Here is a 6318-nt window from a genome sequence, read left to right as displayed (position 1 = left end):
CCCCCCCCCCCCCCCCCCCCTGAACTGGTCCTGACTGCTCTGGGCTTCTCTCCTTTCCCAAGGACCCTGGGGCAAGAGGCCTCCTCCCAGAGGCCTATGGGGCACAACCCCACAGCACCCTCCCGGGTGCTTGACCATCTTGTGTGACCAGAGCTGCTGAGAGGCTCAAGTGCAGCCCTACCAGTGACGTGGCCTGCCCCTGCTTTGCAAATCTGATTGGTACAGGGGAAGAGGTTGTGGATGGAATGGAGCTGGGCAAGGCGCCTCTGAGGGCCTGGCTAGCTGACTGGCCCCTGTCCTACTGTGGGCGGGAGTGTTGGCCCTCATAATCCCCCAGGTTACTCTCAGTGCACACTGGCTTCTGTCTCTCCACACCTGCAACTGGTCTGAGCTCCAATCCTGCCTCTCCCCCTTCCTGGCAGGCTCTGTGGTGTAGCAATGTGACAGGTCAGAGGGAGGCAGTTCGAACCTGGAGCTCGCTGCCTGCCTTTCTGCTCCTGGGAAGCTGCGTGGTGGAGCCCGGTGCCCACAGGAGAGGGGACGTTCAGGGGCAACTCAGGGGATGGCTGTGAGGACCTGGTGGGCGTCAAAGTCATGGGGATGGGGCTGGTTTAAATAGGATCTGGGGTATGGCTGGAGCACCTGCCTCTAGCTGAGCTCCAGGTGGTAGGTGTTGGGACTCGGCCTGTGCTATGAGGACCCACCTGCTCCCAGCAGCAGTTCTGTGAGGGCTGGGCATTCCCTTCCTGGGGGCTCGCGATGCCGGGAGCCTCCATGGCCCTCAGGGGTGGCCGGGTGCACTGGCTCAGCCAAGGCTCACACGTTTCTTCCGCAGCCAGCGCCCGGGGCTTGCCGGGGAGGATGGGGCAGCATATCCCGCCAGCACTGAGCTGCAGCTCCATGTCCACATCTCTCCTGGCTGGCCACAGCCCCAGTGAAACCCTCAAGCCAGAGCGGGACCTCCTACAGACGTTCTCCCCATTGCTCTCCCACATGGCCTGGCGGGGCAGCGCCTGCTGACAAATGGCCTGGGAGGAGCATTCATTTCATTTATAAGAGCCAGATTTAAGGATGACTTTAAAATTTGGTCAACTAATATTAGCTTCTAATTAATTATTATAGTAATAGTAATTCTATGTTCATCAAATATTTGTTCAAGTTTGGTCATTAGCTAATGTGTGTGCTTGTGTGTGTGTGTGTGTGTGTGTGTGTGTGTGTGTGTGTGTGTGTGGCATCAGGAGGAGGCTTACGTTCAGTCCTGCCTCAGTGGGGTGATACTCCCTGGGCAGAGGGGTGACAGCACCGTCCTTAGCCCCTGGACAGACTGAGCTGGCATTTGATGCCTCTCTCCTCCCCGTCTTGGGGGTGAGATTCCTCCAGCGAGGCCCTGCTGGGGCTGCCAGCAGGAGGCAGAGCCCTCACATCTGTTCTTGGGCTACAGGCCCTCCCGGAGGCAGCTTGCTCCTGTGTCCGGGCCGAGGCCACACTGCTGTGCTCATGCAGGGTTGGACTCAGGGCAGGAAGAGGGGGAGGGGTCTGATGTTAACTGAGCACCTACTATACAGCAGGGGCCAGGCCAGGTCATTAACATCTACCCACAGCCACCCTGAGGCTTAGCTATAATTATACCCATTTTAAAGAGGGAAAAATCTCAAAGGAAAAAACGATTTCAAGGCCGCACAAGGCCATGGCTCGTAATGGAGATGGCAGGTCCTTTTCAACAGAGACTCCCTACCAGATGCACCCACTGCACAATGAGCTACACCTTGAGAAGGCCCCAGCCCAGCCAGACTCCTGCAGGGCAGCAGCGCTTGGCAAGTGAGTGGCGAACTCCTGGACTTGGTTCAGGTTTGGAATCAGGGTCCCCAGATCATGACCAGCAGGGCCAGAGCCCTGAGTTGGGGGGAAAGGCAGGGGGTGTCTGTGGCTGCAGGTATCTGTGCCCTGTGAGTCCCATGGGGCTGCATGGGTGTCCCCATGAGTGTTCCCAGCAGACAGAGGCCAGCCCGGAGCACATTGTGCTGTGTGCATCGTTCCATGGGACTAGAGCACAGCTGGGGGACTGGGCCCTGCAGCTCCAGCAGACTCTCAGGGCGGAACGCAGAACAGAAAGGAAGATGTCCAGTAACCTGGGGAATGAGCCCAGGTTCTGTGGTCGGGGATTGAAGCTTCAGTTGCACGTACTGTCCCATCTCACCTCCCAGCGGTGGCCAAGTAGACCGTGTTATCCCCACGGGCTCAGAGAGAAAGAGGGTAAAGCAGGAGTCAAGACTCCCTAACGCCGTGCCTTCTGACCCACAGTTGCGTGTGCCCCCACTCTTCCTGCTGCAGCTACTTCATTCCCACAGGGAGAAGGGCCTGAAGAGGCACAGGACTCGGGGGTGTGACGTGGGCACAGAAGCGGAGGAGGAAGCTGGGTCAGAGGCTGCTCCCACCATCGCCATCGAGGAAAGCCTTCTGCGTGCTGGCGGGACCCCTGGTGCAGGAGAGCAGGAACCTCCAGGCACAGGCTGGTGGGAGGGGCCTGGGAAGGCAGCCTGGGACCCTGACTTCCGCTGGACAGCTGTGCCCAGCATCATACCGGCTGAGAATGGACCTGGGTCCAATTAAGCCACGCATCAGCAGTCTGTGTCACCCAATTCCTGGCACGGCTACACGGCTTCCTGCCTCCCCTGGGACAGCCTGGGCTGAGCTACCGCCAGTGAGTCTCTGACCGGGCCCTGCCCAGAGATGGTCTTTACTGAGAAAAACAGGAGCGTACAGAGCCCACTCCCTGTGACAGCGCCCCCTGGAGGTGGCAGGCGCCCAGAGGGCACAAGTACTGCAGCAGGCTGCAGGCTGCACCCCCGCCCTGGGCACCCCTGCTTCCTTCTTGGAGTGGGAAGGAATCTGCGCCCACCGCCAGGCCTGTCCTCGCCCTTAGTACCAGCTGACTCGGAAGCCAGCTGAACATTCCTGCCTCAGGCTGCTCAGAACTGGACATGGCCCGCGGGTCCCAAAGGCTTCCCGCTTTCCCGCTCCTGCAGCCTCCTCTCTCTCTGCTCTTCTCTGCAATGCTCCTGCCTGCAAGGACTGGGTGCCTGACCTTGGTGAGGCCCTCAGCCGACCCCGTGCCCCATTCGTTTATAAATAGGCCCATTTCTCATCTTGCTCTGGCCCAGAGCTCCACACCCAAGAGGCAGATGCAACCTCAGGATTTTCTTTCCAGCCAAGGGCAGAGCAGGACCCAGCAGCAGGCTCGTGGGCCTGAGGGATGAGATCACAAATTCTCCTGCAAATAGCAACTCATGCCCAACAGTTAGGAACACTAGTTAGCTTGTGTGTTACTTTCCTGCAGCTGCTTGTCAACCAGTGGTCGTTGGTGCTAATTCAACACCAACAGGAATCCCCAATTTGGGGTGCAGAGAAGGAGGAAACTGTATTCAGTGCAAGCAGCTCACTGTGGCCCAGCAGGCTGGGACATAGTGGTGGGGCCCTGGGGCTGGCCCCTCTCCTGCTAGACAGCTCTGCTCTGCTCCAGGCCTATCTTTGTTCTGTGCTGGTCTGGTCTGGCAAGATTCCTTTTTTGTGTTTCAGCTCAGCCTGGGGGTGCCTCCTCTGTTCCCGGTGGAAAGGGAAAGTGTGCTCCTGGAGCCATCAGGGAGCTGGCTTACAGGGACAGGAGTCCTCACCCTGCTCTCTGGTTGGTTTTGTCCTCATGCAAATGAGGAATCCAAATCCTCACAGTTTGATTGGTCCAAAAGCCACTGACCTGATTGGTTAGAATAGAGCAGCTCTAATTGGCTGGAGCTGTGCAGTTCTGACTGTATGGGGAAAGCCTCAGTCCTATTGGTTGAATTGGATTCCAGGAAACCTTTATAAGAGCTGGTTCTGATGCCAGGAACACAGTGCAGGCCGGCAGGTAGTTCAGCACATGCTTCTCCCTGAAGTGCAGTTTTCATGAGAGGCCTGGAGGCAGAAATGGCTGCTAGGCTCTGCTTTTTTAAAATTCGGGTCTCACACTTGTCAGAATGGCTATCATCAATAAATCAACAGACATCAAGTGTTGGCGAGGATGTGGATAAAAGGGAACCTTTGTGCACTGTTTGTAGGAATGCAGATGGGTGCAGCCACTGTGGAAAGCAATACAGAGTTTCCTGAAAAAATAAAAGAAGGAGCACTCCTATGTTCATTGCAGTGTTATTTACAATAGCCAAGATTTGGAAGCAGCCCAAGTGCCCATCAGTAGATGAGAGGATAAAAAGCTGTGGTGCATCTACACAATGGAATACTACTACTTAGCTGTGGAAAATGAAGGAAATTTTATCCTTTGCGACAGCATGGAGGGACCTGGGAGTATCATGCTAAGTGAAATAAGCCAGTCAGAGAAAGACAAGTACCACATGATCTCACTCATGTGGCATCTAATGAACAAACAAAATAGAAACGGACTAATTGATACAGAGGACAGATTGACAGCTGCCATAGGGGAGGGTATAGGGCAGTGGTTGGCAAACCGTGGCTCGTGAGCCACATGCGGCTCTTTGGCTTTTTGAGTGTGGCTCTTCCACAAAATACCACGTGCTGGCTGACACGTACAGTGCGATTGAAACTTCGTGGCCCATGCGCAGAAGCCAGTTTTCAGCCTGGGCGAGTCTATTTTGAAGAAGTGGCGTTAGAAGAAGTGGGGGGTGTCGGTCGGTCGGGCGACGGGAGACGTGGCGCAGGCGGGCCACGGGATACGCAGCGTAGGGGTGGTGCGCGCGATTCATGCACGAGGTCAGCGAGCCAGTCAATCGGCAGTCTCATTGTGCAGTGGTTAGTGCTAGTCGCGTCCACAAGTCGCTTGCGCAGGTGACAAAAGATGGACGAAACAAGTATACAAGACCAGTGTGGATGGGAGAGTTGGAAGGGGTCGACCTCAGCGAACATACCTCAATCAGATTGAGGACGTTTTTAGTAAAGGCCAGCTTAGGAGTACCCTAATTAAGTCAATAACAATGTACCTACCTATATAATTTAAGTTTAAAAAATTTGGCTCTCAAAAGAAATTTTAATCGTTGTACTGTTGATATTTGGCTCTGTTGACTAATGAGTTTGCCGACCACTGGTATAGGGAGACTGGGTGAAAAAAGTGAAGATATTAAGCAAAAAATAAAAGCAAAAACAACCCATAGACAGACAACAGTATCCTGACTACCAGAAGGAAAGGGTTGGGGGTACTCCGGTAGAAGAGGGTAAGGGGCATGAGTGGTGATGGAAGGAGACTTGACTTGGGCTGATGAACACACAGTACAATACACAGATGATGTATTATAGAACTGAACATCTTAACCAATGTCACCCCAATAAATTTAATAAAAAAATTTGGGCCCTGTTAGCCACCAGGAGCCCTTCTTAGTAAGTGTCTCCCCCACTCTACCCCACATTCCCCCTTCCCCTGCCTCAGGGTTCACATGCCCTAAGATATTACCGCACACGGGGAGACCTAAAACAAGAGAAATTTATTCTTCACAGTCTGGAGGCCAGAAGTCTGAAATCGAGGTGTGGGCAGAGCCGCTCTCCTTCTGAAGGCGCTCGGGTGGGTCTTCCCTCGCCTTTTCCAGTGGCCAGTTGGTTCTTGGCTTGTAGACACATCACGAAGGCACCCCCCTGCGTGGTCACATTGCCTCCTCCCCTACTGCCTGTCTCAAATGTCCATCTACCTTCTCCTATAACCCGACACCTGCCATTGGGTTTGGGGCACTGGGATACTCCAGGACGATCCTATCACAAGATCCTTAATTCTCTCTGCTGAGACCTTTTCTCAACAGGGCCACATGCAGTGTCCATGGGTAGGGCGTAGACACATCTTTCTGGGGCCACCAGTCAGCCCACTGCAACTTGTCACAAATGAAATTTACTGGGATGGCCATGGCCAGGTGGGTCAAATGAGGAAGCCCAAGAAAGGAGGTTTGCAAGATAGGATCACAAATGGGGTGCCCAGGGCCAGGTGGATCATGCTGATTCTGCATGCACCTCTAATAGTGAACCAGTACCCGCAGGTTCATAGGCCTTGGGAGGAAGCTGTGTGTCATCTCCTGCTCGGCTGAACCTGTGGGTCAGCTATCAGCTGGATTAGTGACTCGTCAATAGATCCGGTTGAGCTAAGACAGCTGGAGTGTGCAGACCACACAAAGGCACTCGTCATTTTGGCTTTCGTGGTGATTTGGCATGATTTGTAGCTTGGCACTTGGCCACTACGACACTCACAAAGTCTGGTCAGCTGTCACCGTGTCATGCTTTATGCTGAGAGAAATTCCCCGAGTGTATTTCACGGTGCATGGAGGGAACAGGAGC

The sequence above is a fragment of the Myotis davidii genome, unplaced genomic scaffold (genome assembly GCF_000327345.1).
Source record: "Myotis davidii unplaced genomic scaffold, ASM32734v1 scaffold854, whole genome shotgun sequence".
NCBI classification, from domain to species: Eukaryota; Metazoa; Chordata; class Mammalia; order Chiroptera; family Vespertilionidae; genus Myotis; species Myotis davidii.
The sequence above is the reverse complement of the archived record's forward strand: the minus strand, read 5'-3'. Positions refer to the sequence as shown.